Source organism: Cotesia glomerata, linkage group LG6, assembly GCF_020080835.1.
Source record: "Cotesia glomerata isolate CgM1 linkage group LG6, MPM_Cglom_v2.3, whole genome shotgun sequence".
NCBI classification, from domain to species: domain Eukaryota; kingdom Metazoa; phylum Arthropoda; class Insecta; order Hymenoptera; family Braconidae; genus Cotesia; species Cotesia glomerata.
In genome coordinates, this window is record NC_058163.1 from 18,999,945 (window position 1) to 19,026,078 (window position 26,134).

Consider the following 26,134-nt stretch of genomic DNA (forward strand, 5'->3'; position numbering starts at 1 on the left):
TAATAAGGACTTTTATCAGGTGGAGCACCAGGACAAACTCCAGGCTGCTCATTAGGATAATGATAAGGACATTTATTAAAAAAAAAAGGACTAACTTCGAGTTGCTCATCAGGATAATAATAAGGACTTTTATAAAAAAAATTTGCAACAAACTCAACGCTGCTTTCTAGGATACTAATGAAGACATCGATTAGTATAACTGTAAAAAAAAATCTTAATTCTATGTGTCAAATAATTCATGAGTTTTTAAACTTGGAGTTTTTATTATAAACAACTGCTGCTAAGTTCAAGTTGTTTTTCTTAATAATCATTAAGTGTCATTCCAACCATAAATTTTAACGCTCGAAGAGCTCAAATGCATAGAAATACTCTCTTTGAGCTCAGTGAACTCAAAATATCACATGAATTATATTTTGAGTTCAAAAATCTCAAAAACGTCATAAGTACAATTTTAAGCGCCCAGGTATGGAATTAGCGGGAAGTTGCAGGGATGGCCTTTAGGGTGAACCATTTTACTAATTTTTTTAAGCCTTTTCAGGTCTATAGTATTTATCTGAGGTAAAATGGATTATTTCCATTTATTCCGATTATATATATATATATATATATATATATATATATATATATATATATATATATATATATATATATATATATATATATATATATATATATATATTAGGGTGTGTTAAAATTCAATTTCCGTGAAGAACCTTTTAAAATTCGAATTTTGAGTTCCGCTTTTAACAGGAGCTGTGTTTGGGCACTTCTGGCCAAATGCGGAAGTTTCAACGGAAATGCCCGAATAAATTTCCTGTTAAAAATTCTATGAAAATCAAATAAATGAAATTTTATTATTGCATTTGTTTTTCGTAACTTAGGGAAAAGGGATTCTATCAATTTGATTGAAGTATTTCTATTATTAGTGTTGTGATTTTCTTGAGTAGGAAATCTACTTCCATTTCGGCTGCCGAATGGCACTTTTTTTGAATTAAGAAAGTATTTTCATATTTTGCCTTGATCTGTAACTTTGTCTCTACTGCAAATACCTACTTTGGTTTTATAATAAAATAAATTTTATTAACTATACTTTATTTTTTTTTGTAAAAAGCAAGTTAGCAATATTTTTTTTCAATTTGAATGGTTGATTGGTATCATTAATAATGTTTGATGCAACAATAATTTTAAACTTCAATCAATAATCATTTCAGTAAAAAAATATAATTTGTACTTCTTCAACAGTAAATCTTTGATAGAAAATTGATGATAAGATTTCAGAAATGCATAAGAATCTGGAGAAAAAAAAAACAAGCTCAGAGTTTAATTTAAAATAAATAAAGAAAAATTAATTTTTTATTCCTCAAAGTAATCACAGTGCTGCTAGGACATTTTATAAAAAAAGTAATATTACAATAAAAGCTTTTCCGTATACATTTCTCGCAATAATAGGCAGTTAATTCAAGTCAATAGTTTACGCTTCGGGGCCGCTGTTATACGAGCTAAAACAAAGATTCATTCGGTTGGAAATGTATATTCTCAGCCACGGAATACGAGCCACTTATTTTTCCACTCATTTTCCGGTGGCCGTTCCGAATCAAGCAAACGACACTGTTGTGAAGGATATTATTTTAATCTCTTTTCAGCGTAGTTGTGATCTTTATTTATTTATTTAAAGCTCTCGGTTGGTAATGAATATCTATTTTCAGTTTTAACTTTCATATTTTCAAGTAGTATAACTCTACAGCATTACTAAATTTTTTCTTTCTATTTCAGGTCATTTTAGTGTCAATAGATTTTATTAGACGTTATGGGGTGTTTAAAACTGAACCAAAGTTGGGTTAACATCATGGGACGAAAATTAAATACTGGATCATAATGAATGAGTAAGTATTGCGGGAATAGTATATTTTTCTTCTAAATACCCACTTACATTTTTATTTAATATTTATTATTTATTTATTTATTTATTTATTTATTCATGATAAATGCCAAGGCACAGGCCAAATGGCAAGGTATTTAAATTACATTTGAAATGTGTATGAATATAAGTATACATTAGATTATTTACAAAGTTACTTAAAATGATATAAAATACAAAATATAGATAGATAAGAGGCTACATTAAAATATTCAGTCGAATAATTAATTGTAATATTTGGATATAAGTTTTGGTTTATAGTTATGAATATTTAAATATTGAGATTTTTTAATTTTTTGGTGTACTAAAATTTAGATTTTTAATATGATTTAGATAATAGTTTAGGATTTTTAATGGGTACGGTGATAGGTTCTGTTAATAAGTAAACGTGAAGTTAATTTACTACGTATATTGTAACGATTCACGACAGAAATATATCACCCGGAGCCACGTGCACTCAGGACGGGGAGTTAGGTCGGAATAATGGTGTCCACTACTGCACTTTGGGTATCAAAGTCGAAGTTTAAAGGGTAGTAGTGGGGTAGAAGGCCCCGAAGATTTGCGAAGGGACACGAAGAAAATCTTCGGGAAATAGAAAAGTGTGAGAAAAGTGCAAAGGGGCAATAAGCCTTCGTGACGTCAGCGGGCCCGAGAGTACAGCTGGCCATGCTGACCTCGGGTCCTCTATCGCTTGGGTTTATTGCACATAGAAAAAAGAGTAATAAACAGGAAAGATTTGAGAAAAGTTGTTGGGAAAAAACTCATGGGAAAAACCCACAAGCCGGAGAGAAAAGGCTCCGGATCTTAAAATGTACAAATATTTACAACTTAATCCTATTACCACTGAAAGTTTACAACTAAATTATTCTATTGAATTTACTACATTTTACAATTTCAAATCTTAACTGTAGCCTAAATGTCTAACAAAATAATTTTAATTTTAACTAAATTTTTACTAATTTTTAAATAATTTTAATGTCAGCGGTCACATGACCGCCACAATAGAATTTAGTTAATAAAATTTAAACACTGAGATTTAAACAAGGCCAATTATAATAAAAATGCGCTTTTAAGAGCGGTTTATAGTTGATTTTCAAACGTGTTTTTCTCATGTATGTGATGAAATTTCGAAAAAAAAAAACGCTTCGCTCTTCGATAGATAATTAAATTATCTATCGAAGAGCGAAGCGTTTTTTTAGAAAATTTTCATTTATTTATGCATAAAATGCGTTTTAAGATTCCATAAGTTGTACAAGTATGACAGAGTTACTTTCGTTTGTCCAATAGAGGGCGAGAGAGAGAAAAAATGTAAACCCTTCTTAAGGCCCTTGAGTTAGAATGATTTGAAATAAACTATATCGTAAACTTATAAAATAAGATTTAAAATTCCATAGATTCAATTAAAATACATATATTGCACAGGTAAGGTAGAGACGTCAAATAAACAATTATGTTAGAAATCATTAGATAATAGATACTCAAACATGTTTTTTTTAAATATCTCTAAGGAACTCGCATCTAATACATCTACTGGTAGTTTTTGCCAGAGACGTGTTACTGAAATCACAAATGAATGTTCCAGATATGATGTTGAGAATTTTGGAATTAAAAAATTAACATTATTGTTACTTGGTACATTATTAACATTATTATTTGTATTACTTGAATTATTGTTGAACAATTTTTCAGAAATTTGTTTTATTATTATATAGGTAGAATATAGGGAGAGTTAAATATTTTTCGGAATGAATAACATATTTTTATGTAAGTAATAAAATAATTTTGCCATTTAGATTTCGTTTTGAACAATTTTGAACTTATCGAAAAAGTACAGAAGACCTTTCTTGTAATGCATTTAATTTCCGAAGAAATATGTATTGTTGATTATAGTACGTTGATTATATGGCGAGATATGGAATTTTAAAATGAAAAAAAAAAATTGTTTTTATTCTCATAAAAAGTAAAAATCAGCTATGAGATAGTAAAAATTAGTTTTAAAAAATATACTGATAATTTAAACAAAACTAGACCGGGAATCTCTCAGAAGGATTAAAGAAGATAGTGTTGTAGCTTGTAGATGTACATTTTTTCTATATTTGTTATTTTCAGAAATTAATTTTAACAAAACACATGTTGACAAAGAACAAAATTTAATTTACACATATTATGATTCACAATTTTATCTGATTAAAATTTAAGGTTTACAAATTTGAACAAGGATTACAATTTAATTAATCATGCCTGGTCGTCGAAACATATGATTGTACATTATTATTTCACACACTAACATTGTCTACTTTTCTAAATTTTACTTCTGTTATTGTAAAATATACTTTCTTTAGTTGTATGTGGAAATAACTATCCAGTGAAGAAAGGATAAAAAAACTCTGCGAAATCGAAAGGGGTCGGGGTCAAAAGTGGTCGATTCGGCATAGAATGTCCCATATAATTCTATTTGGCCATATCAGGATTGATATGTCATCAAATGTCTGTACGAGTCCTGATGTGGTCATACATGACTATACATACTTCTTTAATCAAAGAGAGTTTTGGAAATTTTCGATAAATGGCCCCGGGAAAAAAATGATCAGACCTGATCAGACATGAACAGGCATGAGTCTTCAGGCCTGATCAGACATGAAAAATGACTATGCCTGATCAGGCATGAATTGACCTGATCAGGCCTGATCAGACATGGTCAGGTCTGAAATCCCATTGTTACTTTTAATTGATTATTTTGCTTAATTTTATGGATATAGTACTTGATAGAGTCATACGAAATTCTCTATAATGAATTAAAATTAAAAAAAAATGATTACATGTGATTGTACGGCTGTAACACCAGCAGTTACCCATCCAACTACTAACCACGCTCAATGCTGCTTAACTTTGATGATATCCGTGCGCCTTGAAGTTCCCGCTTGCTGTGCTGCTATCTTATGTGACAAAAATTCTATGAAGTTCATAACGTATCAAATAAGTTTATCATAGATATAATACAAAAATTGATTTTGTAATATATTTTGATAGTCCTAATTTATTTATTTAACCGAATCTTATTATAACATCACATTTACTTAAATAATAAAATAAGTAATGATTTTAATATTAGGCAGGAGCAAAAGAGGCAGGCAATAGCTTAGTCGGCTCGGTGCCCGCTTTTCGAAAGAGTCGTCTGACTTGGGCGATCACCCAGTTAAGCTACAACTTAATTGGGTGACAACTCTAGTCAGCGTTGGCTAGCACGAGGGATCTTTGCACACTAGGAGAAGGACCTAATGCTCCAGTGGTCAATAAAGAAGAGTTCCTTATCAATCACTGTAGACTTAGCCCAGCTCCGACTGTACTATCATGGGTTTTCTCTGTGGTTTCCCCATGATTCTGTCCCAACAGCCTGAGAAGGTGAGGTTCAGGGTGAATACGGTACAGAAAGCACAAGTCGGGCCACAGCCGCAAAAATAAAGAGCAGTAACTAAGCAAAATCATTAATGTTGAGAAAGGCTTGGGGTGTAAAGGGGCATAAACAGCCTATACACTAGAAACCCGTAGAAATAGAAATATTAGGCAGGAGCAGAGCAAGCCAAAACTTCCCTTAGGAAATGTAACAAATTTTTTATTTCAAAATCATTTAAACGTAATGATAAAAATAATTTTGCACATTTTGTCATGACCAAAAAACTTTTTTTCGTCAAAGAAAAAATTTTTATCACATCTATGACTATGCAAGTCTGATCAGATCTACCCGGAAAAAAATGATCAGACCTGACCATGCCTGTTCATGTATGATCAGGCCTGAAATTAGACATGGTCATGCCTGTCCATGCCTGTTCATGTCTGAAGCGTTAAATACGCTCAGGCCTGATCATGCCTGTTCATGTCTGAAGTGTTAAATACGCTCAGGCCTGATCATACCTGTCCATGCCTGTTTATGCTAAGAACCAAACATGCTGAGAAAAAATTTTTGAATATGTTCAGTGTATGTACATTAATTTCGGTTAATAAATTTTTAAAAGATCAATAAACGACATATTTTACTATTCAATAAATAACAGTATTTTGATTATCATTAAAATCCTACCGTAGGGTAAATTTAATTAAATTTTCTAGGCATGGACAGGCCTGATCAGACATAAACAGGCATGAGCGTATTTAACCCTTCAGACATGAATAGGCATGAAAAGGCCTGATCAGACATGAACAGGCATGATCAGACCTGAGCGTATTTAACCCTTCAGACATGGACAGGCCTGATCAGGCCTGAGCGTGTTTGGCGCTTCAGGTATGAACAGGCATGGACAGGCATGATCATATCTAATTTCAGGCCTGATCATACATGAACAGGCGTGGTCAGGTATGATCATTTTTTCCCGGGGGCTCATGATCACTAAATTTTTTCTTTACATGAGAGTTAAGTTAAGTTTGAGGTCTTAACTGATAAATTAAATATCATTTTTTAAATTTTGTAAGGAAGTTATCGGATATTGGTTCTCAGTTTAATCAACAATTGAACCAATTTTTGTCTATTATGACATGTTAATTGACGAACACATTTTTAGAAAAAATAAAAAATTTGAAAATTACAATAAACAAATTTTTTATTCTCATGAGGTAAAAGCCCCAGTACCTGCTCACTCTATGTATTTGTATATCTATATTCACAAATGCAGGTATACAAATACATGGAATGAGCAGGTACTGGTTTCTGAGCAGTTACTGGGGCTCTTACTTTACCATGACAATATAAAAATGCCCGTATTAGAAAATTTTTTGACGGAGTCTTATGAACATTACCTTCAATCGCTACGTAATAATTCTCTTATTGATAATTCCATACTCGAAGATTATTGATTTTCCGCCTATAAAAGTTTCAATAAAATAACGAAATTATGAACTGTAGTTGAAATTATGAACGGTAAGTTTGGTGAAATTTTTTTTCTACAAGAGGGAATAAACCAATAAGTTTCTCATAATCATCAAGACAAAACTTATAAAAAAAAGAACAACAATAATCAGAAAATAAAACAGCAATTGAAATTGCGAAAATCGAATAAATTTTCTAGACTTACAAACTATATATGTACCAAACTTAGTCAAACACACATGGTCATGTTCGTTATTTTTCAGTTACAGAGAATATATAGTTTCCACTTATAGTAAAAGTTGATATGAATAAAATAATCCAACGTTATATTTTATACTTCTATGTTACTTCGCCGAGAATATAATTCACAATTTCCGAATAAATTAATATATATTCCCGGGCATAAATAATAATGCACCGTTCTACGGATTACGCTAACAAAACAAAAAAAAAATAAATAAAGTAAGCATGGTATTTATTTTTTTTAATATTAATACATATAAAGGACGTTTATGACTATCTCGCGACAATTTAAATAGTTATGACCTACTCCACCACGAAATGATTTCGTCACGCGTTAAGTCGCGGGAATTAAATTTGCCTCGGTCGCTTTCGCGAATTAACTTTAGTCGCCTACGAAATGCGCGTCCATGTAGGCTTCGTAGTTAACTCTCAAACATTTTCCGGTTCCGCGATACAATGGCAAGTAAAGGGGAAACTAAGACATATAAATACAAATGCAAATACATTTGTGTATTCTGTGCATACCCATTGCAGTAAAGCTTCATTTAATTGTTATATTTACGAGCACGAGGAGGAGGGTGGAATAAACTACTCTATCCTCATACAGATCGATAATGTGTAGAACTCAAGTATTTTATTCCTGTCTTTCGTTCAAAGAGAGTCTAATTTACTCGGCTAAAATTATCTGAACAAGACAAAAAAATGAAGATACTTTTTAGTGTTTTAAAATTCTGAAAAAAATAGACAAGCGTTGGTAGCTGTATTTAGTTGAGATACGGAGGAGAGCATCCGCGAAAAAATTTTCCAGTATGGCTTTATATGGCCTGATAAAAAAAATTTTTTTATTCACTTTTTTTTATTATTATTAAAAGTTAATGTCTACACTGAAAGAAAAAATTTCTTCTGGAAAAAATGAACATTTTTCTGACAAGAAATCAATTTGTTAGAAATTTTCAACATTTTTATTTCTTAGCTGAAGAAATCAAAATTGTTCTCACAATAACTTTCTTGTTGAAAAATAGTTTTCTAGATTTGGGAAAAAACAATTTTGGATGAAAATTCTCAAGTTGTCTATCTTAAATTTTTTTTTTTTTTCCAAACCTAGAAATTTTTTTTCAACAAGAAAGTTACTGTGAGGACAATTTTGATTTCTTCAGCTAACAAATAAAATTGTTAAAATTTTTTAACAAACTTATTTCTTGTCACAAGAATGTCCATATTTTTCAAAACAAATTTTTTCTCTCAGTGTATGTACATTAATATACACTGGTTACAAAGAGTTTTATCATCTCAACACCTCAAAATTCTACATCATTAAAATTTTTTAATAATCAGAACAACACAGATAAAAAAATATTGGTACTGGAGCCATCCACTACTCTCTTAAAATGAATCAGTGGAATTTCACTGTTTCACAGCTATAAGTATACCAAGTGGTATACTTATAACTGTGAAATAGTGAATATATCACTAATTTCCAATGATTTTCACCATTTCAGATTTAGAGAGTAGATAGCCACTCGTAGATCGCTACTACAGCAATACGTATTCCTACAGTAGCAATACTGTATGGCTCTGGTAGAAATACTTTAGATGGCTAAGAGAGTTGTACTACATTTTCAAACGGCGTATAAATTCTCGTATAAATTTTTTAAGTTTTCTTGAAATAACTTTTAAAGTATTTGACTAATCAACTCCAGTATTCAGAGACACTTTTTTTAGTTAAAAAACTGCGTCGGATGCCGTCAAGTAAGTCAAAATCAAATGACGTGTTTGAAAGTTATTTAAAAATTTCTAAATAATTATTTTTTTTTTATATATCCTTTGAATTTTTGAGCTTGGAGAACTCAAAAATCAACCAATATGAACATTTTCGAGCGTTTCAAGCTCGAAAAAAATGAGAAGTCCCAGGGATTGTCTGCCAGTCAACCGTTTTTCAGATTTTTTTTCATGTAATAAGAATATTAAATAATGTTTTTCAATAATAATTTTAATTTTGAAAAAAATATAGTTATGTGATTGACGTAGAAATAGGACGAAACTTGAATATTTTCTTTTCTCCGTACATGTGATAATGGGGATTTTAAAGAAGCAAAACTCGTGATCAGAATTTTTGTCCAATAGCATGGATAAAAATCGTCAGTGAATCTTGTTAAATCTTTCTGTACAAGACTAATACATGGTGGATATATCTAGGTAGGAGCGTACTATACGCATTATAGGGTTTCAGATCAGCAGACTGCACTAACTATAATCAGTGCTGGGCGTTGTAGCGTGTTTCTCGGATATAGGTTTGCTTCAGGTTCCCCTGGAGGCTTGGGGCTAGTCGTGGAAGGGTGCTTGAGTCTTCACTACACACATCCATACATATCACATACTTACAGATAGATCTGAAGTTGGGTGTGCGTGTGGGAGTGTGTAAGAGCAGATTTATTCGAGAGAGTGAGAAAGATAGTTTGAGGGCGACAGACCATGAGAGTTGGTCCGTTAGCCATATATGTGGTTCTCGAGAATTTCCTAGCGGTCTCTGGATCGTTCCGGGAACGTACTACGTGTGTGGTCGTTGTTTCGCCCTCTCGGTGTCTCCTCGTGTGCTACCACAACCCTCGTCGAACTCGTCCAGTGTGGACGTTAATCCTCTTAAGCGTTAAGTGGCGCGCCTAAATATCAATCACGGCACGTATCGAATCTCCTGATGAGTATGATTCGAACGAGACCCAGGCAAGGAGTTTATTAAAAATTAAATTCTTAAAGTCAGGATAATATAATGCATACGGGGCGGCTTTTCAATAAAAAATCACAGTACATTCAATGATTAGTTTCACTTTTACGAACGCTCATTATTTATTATGCTTCGACTTTATTGATTATTTAATTAATAAAAGTAACCCTATATTAATTGTGATTTTAATTTGCGTGAAATGAATTTTGTAGTTGCGTATGAATAAACGAAAAAGCAGCTGTAGTAAAAATATGATATGAATCATGTGAGGGATATCGGAATGATATGCTAGAAATAAAAGTTTTTTATGAAAATTTCTGAATTGTGGACAAGTTGCAATTGGACTTTTATTAACTTATAATTCGTTTCAAATTACAGAATGATTATATGTTATTTTAACTTTTCGTTACTGATAACTTATAAGGTACAATCCATTGCGAGGAAAGTGAGGAAACGCTACATAGCTGAATTAGCTGTTTGGCGTACATTGCTAAGCAAAATCAGTATCCAGCGGACAGTCAGAATAGTGATACATATTCTTATTCTGACAATATTTTTCTCTACGTGTATTCCTGGTTTAACAATTTGTCACTTGAATCAAGTTGATTTTTTAACAGTATAATAATAAAAAATGTTCAAAAATTGGACTTACCAACACTAGTTTCTGTTTAGCGTATATAGTCAATTAGAAAATTTATGCTTAAAACACTTATTACAGTTTCGGATCGTCGAAAAACTTTCTTTACCTCGAAACTGAAAATTACATTGTTTTCGAGATGAAACAAATATTACAGTTTTATATACTTAATTACAATTATTGAATTCTATCAATTTCTAATTGTAATTTAAAAGGTATACACTGAGAAATAATTTTATTTAATAGTAATAAAAAATGTGTTTGATTTTAATACAATTATTAGCATTATTTATTAGCAATTATGCATGAGCATAAAACAAATTTTATTAATATTTCATAAAATTTTCTTAAATACTGATATGTGATTCACTAAAATTACCACATGCATCGTTTCATTGTAATCATAAACAATCACAGTTTATACCAATCAATGTTTTAAGTTATAATATAGAATCGTTTATGTGCATGCTGCGTTTACTTATTAAATGTTTTAAAGTTAAGTTTAAACTTAACTTTCAATTAATTGAAAAATTGAATGTGATATGAAAAAATTATTAGTAGTTTAGGAGCTATCGTCATTTTATAACAACGTAAGTAGTTGTAAAAATTACGATGCAGCAGTATTCAAACATAAGTTCACAATGTCTTATGGATTAATTAATTAGTTATTTACACATAATACAAGGGATATATGCATATTTCTTAGACGTCTGACAGTTTATGTTAACTTTTAATACTTCAATACAATATCAGTAAATCAAATTTGTAAAAGTACTTGTATGGAGCTTATAGAATTCTACTTGGCAATTGAAATTTATATTTATAATAATGTAATATTGTTTATAATAACTAAAAAATCGTTTGATGATTTCGTTCCTTACTATTGTTTATTAAAAATAAAAAATAAATTTTTTGCTGAATATGAACAGTTTTACGAAGTCTATGGTCAAAACCAGCTCCTTCAACATCTTCTGGTAACATTGTGCTCGACATCCCAGCTGATTTGCAGAGTGTTTCTGGGCCATTTCAGAGAACGCTGCTTTGAGAGAGTTACTGATAATCATTTAATCATAAACGATTTAATAAAATTTTGTTAGTATTTAATAAATTTTTATTTGAGACTCAATTCACGTTTTATTAAATAAAAATGAAATTTTATTACTGGGTCATTCCATGTCAAATCGACTAATAGTTGGAATCGACCCCTTTCGATTTGGATGAATTTTGGTCAGAAGTTTTCTTTTATCATAAAACGAAGTTCTGCCAAAGGAAAAAAATAAAAAAAATTTTTTCGAAAGATATGCAAATTGAAAATTTCGTGATTTTTCCAGTTTTTCAATTTTGTTTTTGCAATATCTCGAATGCTATTATAGATACAGTAATGGTCTTTCGTTTTTTTTAAAAGGGGACACTTGGGGCTATTGAAAAAAAATATTTTGGAAAAAAATTTTGAAAAATGCCAAATTTGTCAAATTTTGAATTTTTGAAAATCGTCAAAAGTGAAGACCGCCATTAAAATTTTGGCTCAATTTTTTTTGTATGGTACCTTGTAATGATCTTAAAAGATCCTGAAATTTTTGGATAGGGTTTTTTTTTAAATATGAATTTTTGAATTTCAAAAAAAAATTTTGAATTTCAAAAAAAATTTTTTTTTGTTTTTTGCAACTTCTATAAAAGGTAAACTTATGCAGATACATAATATTGTAATTTTGAGTATTGAAAAATAAAATTCACGATGTGGAAATATTAAATAATAAATTAATTTCAACTTTTTTTTATTTTTTGGACATAATCTTGCATCCTTAAAATAAGTCATCCTTAATGCATGATAGAATTTGTTAATTGTCCTTTTTTTACTTCATTTAAAGTTGTTGACGCCATTTGTCGTCTTATTAACATGGGAATAATTTGTAATTTGAGATTGAGAACTATAAATGTGCAGAAATTCGTAAGTAAATACGTATTCGAAAGAACGAAAAAAAATTGATATTCTCATGAAATTATTTCTAATTTTTATAGAAAATTAATATCTGTTTGAGTTATTTGAAGTTAAAAACTGTAATTGAAGTGAAGAAACGGACAAAATATATCATGCGTCAAGAAAATAAAAAATTATATCATGCTTTAAGCCTGACTTTTAGATTATGTCTAAAAAATGAATAAAAGTTAAAAATAATTTATTATTTAATATTTTCACGTCGTGAATTTGATTTCTAAATACTCAAAACTATAATATTATGTATCTGCATAAGTTTACCTTTTATAGAAGTTGCAAAAAACAAAAAAAAATTTTTCTTTGAAATTCAAAATTTTTTTTTTGAAATTCAAAAATTCATATTTAAAAAAAAAAACCCTATCCAAAAATTTCAGGATCTTTTAAGATCATTACAAGGTATCATACAAAAAAAATTGAGCCAAAATTTTAATGGCGGTCTTCACTTTTGACGATTTTCAAAAATTCAAAATTTGACAAATTTGGCATTTTTCAAAATTTTTTTCTAAAATATTTTTTTTTCAATAGCTCCAAGTGTCCCCTTTTAAACAAACAAAATACCATCCCTGTATCTATAATAACATTCGAGATATTGCAAAAACAAAATTGAAAAACTTGAAAAATCGGGAAATTTTGAATTTGCATATCTTTCGAAAAAAAATTTTTTATTTTTTTTCCTTTGGCAGAACTTCGTTTTATGATAAAAGAAAACTTCTGACCAAAATTCATCCAAATCGAAAGGGGTCGATTCCAACTATTGGTCGATTTGACATGGAATGACCCTACTATTGACTAAAAATGTTTCTCAGTGATACAATCTCACACTGTATTATTCCGACCGATATTTTTATTACTACAGTTCAAGATGTAACACTTTTACCTTCATGAAAAAAAATGCGGCAAGGGCAACTATACTTGGAGTACTATTTACAACAGAATAGACTAAAGTATATATACACTATAGTTTGTTTATGGGTAATTTTAATGTGTGGAAAATCTAACTCCAAGTATAGTTGGCTTTATTACCGCATTTTTTTTTCCGTGTTCGAATAGTCTGTTTTCACTGTAGATAGTGTAGATACTGTAAGTCTTTAAATGTTCTTTTTTCTGTGCAAAAAAACGAACAAGAAAAATTCTTGAATTAAGATAACTGATTCTCTTAAAAATTTTTTTCTTAAAGCAAGAATATTTATCTTGAATCAATTGTTTTTATTTATTTGTTTTTGTTTTGTTTTTCAGTGTGATTTCTGAAAAACTTATTTTTTTTCTCAGCCGGAAATTAAGAATAATATAACCATGATAAAATGATTTTATATACATATATAGACAACAGTATGGCTGACAATATACAGAAGCTACGTTAATTGTTAATGATAGTTAGTTGCTTATGATATCGTATGTTTTGAGATGTAAAACAAAGGTTTCCCTCTCTGGATGGGCTTAGATATAGTTCGCGTATACAGTGCCCTGCATATAATAGTTAAGGATGATGATGGTATTGGTATTGTATTGAAACTAAACTGTCGTTTAGTATTACTGTATACAAGTATGAGGTTGTGAGTTTGTCGAGGTGACACAGAGAGTAAGGAATCAAGAGACTAGGTGAGGTTGTCTCCGTTTCTGCGTTGCATTAGCTGATATCGACAAGGGCACCCTTTCGCCATCCGCAGGGTGGTACACATAACCAGCCGACTAGATCCTCTCTCTCTATCTCTCCCTATTTCTCTTTCTCTATTAGCTGTACGGTAGGTCGTAGAGCATTCGTAGAACAAGAGTACAGTGCAAGAGCAGGAGAGAGTTGCTACGAAACGGGTCCGTATTGTCGTCGGTTACAAATCAAATACCCGATATCATTGTTCACTATGGCCTGCTAGTAGTTCACCCTGACTCCTACCGCACTCCTCCAACACCCCTTATTCACCGCGAATACTACCAACACGAGTTACGTTAACCCGACTTCCACCCGGGGGATTTAAACCTGGCTAATAACTACTACCACATGCCACAAAACCTCCTCTATTCATATGTTTATATATTTCTTGCTCTACAAATATAGTTATCTATTAATGTCTAATGTATCTATCCATTTGTTGTTTGTATGTTTTGATGAATTAGGCCACGTTTTATAATTCATTGTAATTTTTTTTTTTATTTTTTTGAATTTTCTGAACAAAAATGAATCATACCCGACCATAAATTTAAGTTCAGCGGTGGTTCGTTTCGAATTAGGCATGCCGAATTCCAAGTTCGCGCCGAAGCAGGAAGGCAAAGTTGGCCCACGTCCCGGAAGTAACGCAGTCGCGAGTTTGGGCCTAACTTGGCTTCCGACTTAGGCGGTGGTTTGGAAACCACACTTGCTGGTGACTATCCAAGCCTCATTCGGTCCGAATTTGGCTACCTAACTAGGCAGCAATTCAGAAACTAAATTCGCACGGAAGAATCCAAATTGAATCCTTTTTTCGTTTTTAGCTATTGTTATTATAAAGCAAAAATTAATAATAATGAATACTTATTTTTTTTTAATTTACTTTTTAAATTTTAAATATAAACATCGACTTTCCCGACTAGAAATTGTAGTGAGGAATGTCGAAGAAATAGTAAGGGGCAAATTTGGCTTGCCTAACTTAGGCAAGCCTAATTTGCGCCTTCTTAAATCCACGTTAGGCAAAACGAAGATTGGCATGCCAAATTTACATGTAATTTGGGACATCTATGGCAAGCCGAACTTCGGCGAACCTTTGGAATGCCTGACTAGCTGGAAATAACGATAACCAAAGATTTGCCGCAGTTTGACTTGCCATAAATGTCCCTAATTACCTTTAAGTTTGGTAAACCGAACTTTCGTAAGCCTTTGGATTTTATAATTTCCTGCAAGTTAGGTATTCCAAACATTCGCCAAACTTCGTCTTACCATAGATGGCCCCAATTACTTTTAAGTTTGGCAAACCGAACTTCCGTAAACCTTTGGATTTTATAATTTCCTGTAAGTTAGGCATTCCAAACGTTTGACGAACTTCGACGTTTCTTGCCAAAGTACTCTAAAACGGAGTGGGAGAAGATATTTGGCTTCAAATCTTTCCAAGGTTAAGCCTTTTAGTTCTATACATATAAAAGTGTGTATTTATGAGAGTATTTGTGTATTGTACATATAAACATGGTGTCTCATGTACCCGACTAGAAATTTCAGTGAGGCATATGCCGAAGAACCAATTCGGGGCAAGTTTGGCTTGCCTAACTTAGGCTTGCCTAGGTTGTACCTCATAAAAACCAAGGTAGGCAGAACGAAATGTTTGGCTTGCCATATTTGAACGTAACTAGGAAAGTTTCATGGATTCCTTAAGTCTGATATATCATGGGAACGCCGAACTGGTTTCAAGTAACGATAACCTGAGTTTTGCTAGTTTGGAGCGAACTTGGCTTTCCAAACTTAGGCTAGCCCAATTCGAATCTTATTTATTTTAAATTAGGCAAGCCGAACATTGGTTGTGCTTATAAGTATCTTGAAGTAAGAGGTCGCTCATCATCGGCGTAGCGTCGCGGTATGGTATAGGGCCCTCGTGCGTCGGGTACCGTGTTCGAGTCTCGCGTTCGACATGTACGATTTTTAATAATTAATAATTACTATTAAGGCGAGTGTGAAGTAAAGTTAAGTATTATGTGTGATTAGTGTATCTAATTCCTCCAACATCTCCTTCCCCCTTGACTTATCAAATCTACCAATCAAAAAAACCTCTTCACATTAAAAAACGCTCCAAGATACAAAAAAAAAAATTACAGAAAAAATAAAATTAAATAATAAAAATAATATTAAATAAAAGCAACAAAGAATTTGTTTTTTTGTTTATTCATGGAATATTTAAAAAATTTAGTCCTAAATTTAATATTTATACTTAAAATAGTAAAAGAAGATAAAGAAATAAGCATTTGTTATTATTAATTTTCGCTTGATAATAAAAGAGCTAAAAATCAAGAAAGAATTAGATTTGGATTCTTCGTTGCGAATTTGGTTTCCAAACTGCAACCTAATCAGGAAGCCAAGTTAGGCTGAGCCTCGCAACTGCGTTACATCCCAAACTTCGGCCTGGTTTGGATGCCTCACTTCCCGACCAGAAATTTAAATTCGGCGGTGGTTCGTTTCGAATTAGGCATGCCGAATTCCAAGTTCGCGCCGAACCAGGAAGCCAAAGTTGGCCCACGTCCCGGAAGTAACGCAGTCGCGAGTTTGGGCCTAACTTGGCTTCCGACTTAGGCAGTGGTTTGGAAACCACACTTGCTGGTGACTATCCAAGCCTCATTCGGTCCGAATTTGGCTACCTAACTAGGCAGCAATTCAGAAACTAAATTCGCACGGAAGAATCCAAATTGAATCCTTTTTTTGTTTTTAGCTATTTTTATTATAAAGCAAAAATTAATAATAATGAATGCTTATTTTTTTTAATTTAATTTTTAAATTTTAAATATAAATATCGAGTTTAAGGACAAAATTTTTAAATATTAAGTAAATAAAAAATTTTTTTTTTTTTTTTATTTAGTATTATTTTTATATTTTCGGTCATTTTTTTCGCTTTTTAGGGTTTTTCTTACTATGAAGAAATTTTTTTTGATTGGTCGATTTTATGGGTCAAGGGGGGAGGAAATGATGGAGTTAGATACATTAGTCACACACAACACTTAAATTTACCTCACACTCGCCTTAAGAATAATTATAATTAATAATTATTAATTATTAAAAATTTTACATGTCGAACGCGAGACTCGAACACTGTACCCGACGCACGAGAGCCCTATACCATACCGCGACGCTACGCCGATGATGAGCGACATCTTGCCTCAAGATACTTATAAGCCCGACACTTCGGGAAAAAAAAGGTTACGGTTGCAACGGTCGAGTTAGGAATTCCGATATTATACCTAAGTGAGGACTTGCCACAGACTTACCTAGTCAAGTTTCATTTTGATAGACCAAGCTTCAGAATACAGGTTGCCGTTATTTCATAACAGTTTGGCAATCCATAACATACCGAACTTAGGCATTTCCACTGTTTTGCCTAAAGAAGCTCGATCGTGGTATGCCAAGTTTCGGTAAACCTTTGGTTACCGTTATTTCATAACAGTTTGGCAACCCATGAAATGCCGAACTTAGGCATTGCCATAGGTTTTCCGAAGTGAGTCCGAACTTGGTGAACCAAACTTCGGTAAGCCTTTGGTTACTGTTATTTCATAACAGTTTGGCAATCCATGATATACCGAACTTAGGCATTTCCACAGGTTTGCCTAAGTAAGCCCGAGCTTGGTGAACTAAACTTCGGTAAGCCTTTGGTTACCGTTATTTCGTACTATTTAGGCAATCCATGATACCCCGAACTTAGGTATTGCCACAGGTTTGCCTAAATGAGCCCGAGCTTGGTGAACCAAACTTCGGTAAACGTTTAGTTACCGTTATTTTGTACTAATTAGGCAATCCATTATATGCCGAACTTAGGCAGTGCCAAACTATTACGAGATTACATCGAATGTGGAATTCTTTTGGCATACCAATGTTCGGCTTGCCTAATTTAAAATAAATAAGATCCGAATTGGGCTAGCCTAAATTCGGAAAGCCAACTTCGCCCCTAACTGATTTTTCGGCATACCTCACTAAAATTCTAGTCGGGTTACTGCAAGTTTGGAATTCGGCATGCCTTACTCGCGCAAAATCACTGCCTCACTGAAATTTCTAGTCGGGTTAGGACAAAATTTTTTAAATATTAAGTAAATAAAAAAAATTTTTTTTTTTTTATTTAGTATTATTTTTTTTATATTTTCGGTCATTTTTTTTCGCTTTTTAGGGTTTTTTTTACTATGAAGAAGTTTTTTTTGATTGGTCGATTTTATGGGTCAAGGGGGAAGGAGATGATGGAGTTAGATACATTAGTCACACACAGCACTTAAATTTACCTCATACTCGCCTTAAGAATAATTATAATTAATAATTATTAATTATTAAAAATTTTACATGTTGAACGCGAGACTCGAACACTGTACCTGACGCACGAGAGCCCTATACCATACCGCGACGCTACGCCGATGATGAGCGACCTCTTGCCTCAAGATACTTATAAGCCCGACACTTCGGTAAACATTCGGTTACCGTTGCAACGGTTGAGTCAGGAATTCCGATATTATACCTAAGTGAGGACTTGCCACAGACTTACTTAGTCAAGTTTCATTTTGATAGAGCAAGCTTCAGAATACCTTTATTTACTGTTCGGTAAGCTTTTGGTTACCGTTATCTCGTATCAATTCGGCAATTCATGGCGTACCGAACTTAGGCATTGCCACAGGTTTGCCTAAATGGGCCCGAGCTTGGTGAATCGAACTTTGGTAAGCCTCTTTGGTTGCCGTTATTTCATAACAGTTCGGCAATCCATGACATACCGAACTTAGGCATTTCCACAGTTTTGCCTAAAGAAACTCGATCGTGGTATGCCAAGTTTCGGTAAACCTTTGGTTATCGTTATTTCATAACAGTTTGGCAACCCATGCAATGCCGAACTTAGGCATTGCCATAGGTTTTCCGAAATGAGCCCGAACTTGGTGAACCAAACTTCGGTAAGCCTTTGGTTACCGTTATTTCGTACTAATTAGGCAATCCATGACATGCCAAACTTAGGTATTGCCACAGGTTTGCCTAAGTAAGCCCGAGCTTGGTGAACCAAACTTCGGTAATCCTTTAGTTACCATTATTTCGTACTAATTAGGCAATCCATGACATGCCGAACTTAGGTATTGCCACAGGTTTGCCTAAGTGAGCCCGAGCTTGGTGAACCAAACTTCGGTAAACCTTTGGTTACCGTTATTTCGTACTAATTAGGCAATCCATGATATGCCGAGCTTAGGTAATGCCAAACTATTACGAGATTACATCGAATGTGGAATTCTTTTGGCATACCAATGTTCGGCATGCCTCACTAAAATTCTAGTCGGGTAGTTTACAATTCTTTAATTGGATATTTTCCACAAGGGCAAATATGAAATTATGGCTAGATCATCGGATCTAATTTTTTAATTTATTAATAATCTTGATGCTTAGATTTTTAAGTTTAAAAACTCAAAATTTGATTGTGGTATTCTCAAAAAGGGAAAGTAAGTCCTATCTTTGTTTGATAGCTCTGGAAACTTAGGTTATACTAAAAACTTTTTCCTTGTTATTTCAAGTACTCTATCTTTATAGAGTTTTATGTATATTTAAGTGAAACTTCTATAATTTTATAATTTTTCCAAATCAAGTAGTTTCTTTTCAGTGTGATCAGGCCTACTCTTTATATGAATAAAAAGTGTCTGATAGACTTTTTAATGAAATTACCATTACAATATAATTGAGATACTTTCAGAATTCCAAAAGGCTTCAGAATAAATCATTTAGAGCATAACTTTGCAAGGGTTCAGATTGATTTTCAAAACTACACGGAAAAAAAAAATATTGTTCAAATAACTATCCAACATACCCTCAAACGACGTTTCCTTAAGATAACAATCCGGTTTTCCGATTGAAAGATTCATTTTTTTCACTTAAGCATACAGAGAATAGCTCTTGTTAATATGTGTAGTTTCGTCAAAACAGGCAGCTGCTTTGTTAATTTGAGGATCTGTATGATTAAATCAACTAAATGTAACGCCTAAAATAATGATACGGATCATCATTTTGGGTATCCGCTGTATAGCTGAATTGGCTATACAGAATATCTTTAAGAAAAATGAGTATACGACGCATAGTCAGAATAATGATACGTATCCTCATTCTGACGATATTTTTTTCTCCGTGTAATGAAAGAACCTCAAATTTCTCACAAATTTAACTTTGATCTTAAATAACTTTTTGAGGGGTAAACTTTTTATAGCATTTAATCGCCTACAAATCTATAAATAGTTACAAGATTTTTCAGTTTGTAAACATATTTTCCTACTACTAAAAAGTAATTGAACAAGAAATGAAAAATCACGATGTGGTTACTCTTAAAGTTCATCTTTTTATCTAATAAGTATAAAATTTATTGGATAATTTTATGCAAAAATCTTGAATCTTCAACTAGTATAGATTATGGCTTTTCATGAAAAGAATCGTCATTACACTGCAGCTATGTGTGCTTGTAATTTTTTTGTAGCACCTTTTCATCCATAAATTTTAATTCAAAAAACACGTTTTATGATAAATCAGTAAACTATAAAATTAAACTTTTAATAATCGACAAGTAAAAAATTTAATTGAAATTTTGTTCACAAATACTTAAGAACTAAATAATAAATTAATACGCAATTCATACGACGAGTAGAGTACTAATTAACATTTAAAGCCGTTTTTTCATTTTGACGATATAAAAGAATTGTTGATATGATAATAATAAAGAAGATGTATATGGGCACAGAATTACTGATACGACGATGATAGAAAAGAAAGAGCGTATTATATGTATGGACTGGTATTTGTTTTTAGAAATATTAAACAGTCAAGGACATGAATGTTTAAAAGGAAAAAATCGATGAACTAAATTGACAAACTCATGTGTGTGAATATGAGTATAGAATTAAACGAGAGGAGAGTGCTAGTCATTAGCTGTAGTGTGAGAAAGAAAGACAGAAAATGTGGTAGGTATAAAAGTCGTAGAGAAGAAGAATAAGCAAAGAGAGGAGGTAGGTGGCGGTGAAAGGGAGAAGGGGGTTGGTGGGGTGAATGTGGAAAGAGAAAGAAGGGAGAGATGAGAGAATGAGTATAGAATGGATAGAAATGGTAAGAGAAAGCAGAGTGAGAGGGTTTTGGGTAGAACTGGGGTGGGTTATACGCTTAATATTTCAACATCGCGAAATTCTGCTTCTGAATCATTAACTGTCTCGTCCTCGTTCTCTCCTACGGCCTCTTCATTCTCTTCAACTACCCCCTCGTGTTTGCCGTCGTTACTATATAGTCTAGACATGATATTTTTAAATAGATTTTTTGGTATTTTTATTCAAAAACTATTTATCTTAGTTTGTTGATTTTCGGGAATAAAAGGATTTTACTTGACAACAAATAATGTGTTTATATCTAATTTATATCCAGATAGATTTATATGTATTCAATTAAGGATCTCTTTCAGATTACCGCAGATATCGAAATTTTTTTGCAAGAAAAGATGTGGTCTATAAAATTATTTTTCAACTATACCCGTGAAGAAATTTTCTTCAACACTCACTGTAGAGCCACGGTAACCGTGGATCGTTGTACAACCCTTAAACTTATTACCGTTTTGTAAATAAAAATTACGAAATAATTAATTTACTTTATGGTCTACTTCGGTAAAATTTTACGGTAGACTTCAGTAAAATTTGTTGAAAGTAATTAGAATCTATTTTAGCTACCGAAAAACGATATAGCCGAGTTGTGACGATCCACAATTACAGCACATTCTAACAAAAATTTTTCCCGTGTATCTAGACTACATATACCTCACATGGTCTTATATGCTCAGATGAAACCATATATGCTTAATTACTTATTTAAAATTGTTGAAATTTATATATAGATCCTTACACTGATAACAAAGTGAATAATTATTAGCTTGAAATTACACTAAAATTAACTAAGTCGATTAAAAAAAAAAAACAAAAAAATTCTCGAAGCAAGAAAATCATTTTAGGGAGTTTCATTGTCTTAAATCAAGACAAAAAATTCTTGAGTTGGTAAATTTTATTTCAATCATGAAAAATTTTTCAGTTTAAGATTTTTTCTGTTTAAATAAAGACGATGAAGTTGTTCGAAATAATTTTCTCTCTCATAACTTTGAAATGGCTTGACCGATCGAAACCCGTTTTCCAGTATTTCGAAGGGTCCTCTTCCCCTTGTATACACTGAGAGATAATTTTATTTAATAGTAATAAAAAAGTTTATTTGGACTTGAAAAAAAACTTAATTAATAGTAATAAAATTATATTCCATATGAATAAAATTTTATTCCATATGAATAAAATTTTATTCCATATGAATAAAATTTTATTAGTATTTAATAAAATTTTCTTAAATACTAATATGTGTTTTTAATACGAATATTAAGGGGGTATTCTAGTCTAGAATTTTGAAAAAAATGAAAAAACTTTTTTTTCATAATTCGATAGTTTAGATATTCAAAAATATAGTTAATTCATTAAAACAAATAATTTAAAAAAAAAATTAATATTCATCAATTAATTATAATATATTCAAATATATTTTCACAGTAAAATCTTTTAATAAATAAATAGTATAAAGATGTTTCAACGAGACATCCTAACCTAACCTACTAGTTTATTTATGGTAATCTTCAATTGTCAAATTGTATGGGCGCAGTCATTTTTTTTTTTGTAATCATGTGCTTCACTCATCTGAGATTTTTAAGAAGAAATTATTAAAACGCGCAAAATTATTAGAATTCCGAGTCGAAATTTTAAAACTCCAGTTCTACCTAGTAGAGCCTGATTCCTTTGATGTAGATATATGCCGCTCTAATTTAAGAACCTTTTTCAACCTAACTCGTCTTATATTAGGGTGAGGAATAGTGAGTTGGGGCTTAGTTCAAATTTTAAAACTCTGTTTAAACCTTATACGTCTAAATTCAGGTCGTAGAAGAGTGAGCTAAGGGTTTAATGAGAATTTTATCGCGTAGGCTTCCTAGGGTGAAACAGAGATTAAAACTTTATAAATTTTTCAAAGTAAATAATAGTAATAAAAATTATTATCATTATTTTGAAAATGTATCACAGTAAAGCGTGCGAAAAAATCACAACAAAGCCATGTATACATTTTTTGTGTTTAAAAAACTGCGTCGAATGCTTTTTTAAAAATTAAAATCGCTTAAGCGAAACTTTTTTAATTCTTTTTATATAAAAATACATTAATCATAAATATGTATATAATAAGTGTGAAATTTATAAAATATATAAAAAATTGATGTGGGTACTCAAATGAAAGGTCTCAATGAGTATAATATCAAAATGAGCTTATATTTTTAAAAATATCATTACACAGTGAAAAATTTACACCCCGAAAATTTTACATCATTATTTCACACTAAACGGTCGTGTAAAGTGCTCCGGGTCCACTTTTACACCGAAATTTTTCAGTGTACGAGTAGCTATCTAGTAGATGGCTCCAGTAACAATATTTTTTTCTTCGTGTATAATATTAATATTAATAATATTAATAACTTGGATATTTTCATAGTTTACATTTATTAAAAACTTAGTGTTCGATGATAAATATGCTAATGACAAAAAGAATTTAATATAAATGAAATTGAATAATATATTTCTATAATAACTAAAGAGTAACCTCGAGACTAGTGGTTAATAATAATGAGTAATGAGAGTTAATTATTAAAATGTTAACTAGCAAGACGTCGCGCCAACTGAATAAATTGATAAATGAACTAGACGATTTGAAAATATTATAATTACCTCGATTATAGTATATTACTCGTTAGTAATTGATGCGTTCATACGAGAGCAATATTAAATTTATCCTAATAAATATTTTAGTCGTCTAGGATGTCAATTTTGAGGGAAAAAGAAATTAATTATAAAATATAGTCGGGAATTTATACAAGTAGTAGGTACACAATGACGTGAGGTGCATTTAAATTTAATATATCATACGTACTTACTTCGGAATAGAATGTCTCATATTTTGATATAAGATTTTCTTGGAGTTTCCATGACAACAATACCTCTATATCATTTCAATTAACTGAAAAATTTTCCATTCTCGGATGTCTGATGCGCTCATTAATTATTAAATTTCTTCTTATTTCTTTTTTACATCTTTCAATCAAAAACAGATTTTATGAAGTTGAATCAGTGGAAAATTCACTTAGGTGTTATTTAAGTTTAAAATAGCTCATTAATATATTATTAGATATAACAAAAATAGATCGTCTCTCATTGATATTATAGTGAACTTCACTGATGTTATGGGAACCTTCAATTCTATATCTATTAGAAAGAAAATGTTCATTTATTTTTTAGAAACCTTGATGAAATTAGTGGTGGATTTCCGATCTTTTTTTATATGTCTGCAATTCTCTGAAAAAACGAAAAAAAAAACTAAATTAAATTATAACTAAAAATATAGTTTTACCGTTATCTTTAGTTTTATATGATATTTTCATAGCGGCAAGTAAAAAAAATTGTCGCATGAAATCAGTTTTTTCAAAAAGTCGTGGTTATTTTAAAATAAAAATAACCATTTTTTTCTATAGCTCTGAAGACATTCACCTGAAAAACTTACAATCCGAACAAAAACAGTTTCACTGTAAAAAAAAATCGCGCCAAGTCCACGTTCATAAGACTATTAAGAAAAAAAAATTTCTTATTTCTTTACAAAAAGATATAAAATAAAAAAAATTAAAAAATCCAAGTAACCGATTTGTTTGTATTTGATTTTCGGGAATTAAAAAAAAATTTATTGTAAATTTGAAAATTAAAAAAAAAATTTTGGAACGTATTTAGTGTGCGTGGTTGCAAAATATTTTACTTTTAATGAAATTCGTAAAATCTATTTACTAGGACTTTAAAAAAATTAAAATACACAATGACACACACCAAGTACGTTCCAAAATTTTTTTTTTAATTTTCAAATTTACAATAAAATTTTTTTTAATTTCCGAAAATCAAATACAATCATATCGGTTACTTGGATTTTTTTATTTTTATATTTTATATCTTTTTGTAAAGAAATAAGAAATTTTTTTTTCTTAATAGTCTTATGAACGTGGACTTGGCGCGATTTTTTTTTACAGTGAAACTGTTTTTGCTCGGATTTTAGTATTTTTTATAATTATGATAAAAATTTACAATTGGTACCAACTTAAATCTCGCGTTGGCTGCATTTTTTATAGCAAACTATCCTCTTGAAGCTACAGTTTATGTAAAAACAATTCCAGCGCACCCTGGCGGATGTAGATGCAAGCTGTGAAATGTATTTTTTTAACTGTAGTTTCCCATCTATTGGAAGATTACCATGCATTCTCGAATTATTTAGTCTGTGGCATGTCACTTTTTACATAGAAAAAAAGTCAGGATCGAAATTTTTGAGCTTGCTATAGTTTGTGCTGATAAAATTTAATAATTTCAAGTAGATCAATTATTATAATTGAATATAATTAATTAATATCAGTAAAATAAAGCATGCAACCTCAAAATACCGTTCTGTTTACAGTAAACACAGTCGGTAGTCTGGCGCTCCGTTTACAACCGATTTGAACGGAACTTGGCGCCAGATTCTACCGAATCTGTGGATGAGGTAGAAAAAAAAATTTTTCCGCTAAAAGTGGATTCAAAAGTGGTCGATATGACGGGAAATATGCTTCTATAGAAGATTATTTGAGTGAACTCTTAAATACTTGAAGGTAATAAAAAGAAAATTCAAGTCAGTTGACTTACTTTTGTGTGATGTGTTAAAAATTTAATTGAAACAGCTTATTTCTTTATATTATTTATCGAATGCTGCTCTTATAAGTATATAAAGAGAAAAAAAATGAAACTCAGTTAAAAGCTGATTGCAAATATGAATTAAAAGAATCAAGCAATGAATCCTCAGGGTTTATAATCGTACGAAATTATTCAGTAATTTTATCTCTGAGAATTCCATTCTGGTTGCCATATGTATATCTTATTAATACTCGTTCTGAGATGAAAAGTCATGAATTTTGTTACTAAAATATAAAGTCTTTGTATTAATCAAGTATGCGTTCTATAAAGTACTGAACAGAAGA

The 26,134-nt window shown here is 31.3% G+C and overlaps 1 protein-coding gene across 4 annotated transcripts in view; it reads left to right on the forward strand.

The window, feature by feature from the left end:
• The window catches only part of LOC123266697 (protein bric-a-brac 1-like), a 481,411-nt gene that overhangs the window by 190,899 nt on the left and 264,378 nt on the right, over positions 1 to 26,134 (forward strand). For all 4 annotated transcript variants that reach the window (XM_044731063.1, XM_044731064.1, XM_044731061.1 and 1 more), the window contains one exon: positions 1,774 to 1,883. The gene's annotated coding sequence lies outside the window, so the exon portion shown is untranslated. The remainder of the gene's footprint in view (positions 1 to 1,773; positions 1,884 to 26,134) is intronic.